A 671-nucleotide genomic window follows, 5' to 3' on the forward strand; every position below is an offset into this window, starting at 1 on the left:
TAACTCAGTGTTGCACACTCCCACCCTCACACTGCCCCCACAAAGAGGCCTGAGCAAAGTGTGAGGCAAGGGATCACCCTACCCAGGGGCTGGGTGTCACTGCTTGGCCATGTTGTCTGATAAAACACATCAAGGATGACTTGGCATCAGAGCCACCTGCACATTTCCTTTGCCTACCTGCAATCAGGGCCTACAACTTTCTGCTCTAATCAGCCCCCAGGGAGGCTCTGTGAGTAATGGCCCTCAGGGGGACCCATTAATGCTCCTAGAAGCTTTGGGACTGGCTTCTGAATTCAACTTCTTGAGAGGTTTGTTCAGTCTCCTCGCAGAATCCAACATTCATGGACTCAGCACCTAGTACACCCAAGGGGTCATTAAAATGCAAAAAGCCCTGACAAGCCCTGTCTATCCCCATAATTTCCTTCAGTCCTCGTGTGGCGAATTTGAGAGCTTTCAGGAGTGTATTTGAAAGAGGAATTTTTCAAAGAGCACCTAAATAAAAAAGAGAAGGGATTTCTGCTTGTAATGTTTTCTTTACTTTTCAGCTTACAGAATAAGTGATAGCCACATTCTCCAACTCATAGGGACTCAGAGGGTCTCCTAAGGAATCGGGATGTGTGAGAAAAGTGGTATTTTTGACAGGAGACAGGTACGAACAGCCTTGCTCCTCA

The sequence above is a fragment of the Apteryx mantelli genome, chromosome 24, assembly GCF_036417845.1.
Source record: "Apteryx mantelli isolate bAptMan1 chromosome 24, bAptMan1.hap1, whole genome shotgun sequence".
In the NCBI taxonomy this organism is placed as follows: Eukaryota; Metazoa; Chordata; class Aves; order Apterygiformes; family Apterygidae; genus Apteryx; species Apteryx mantelli.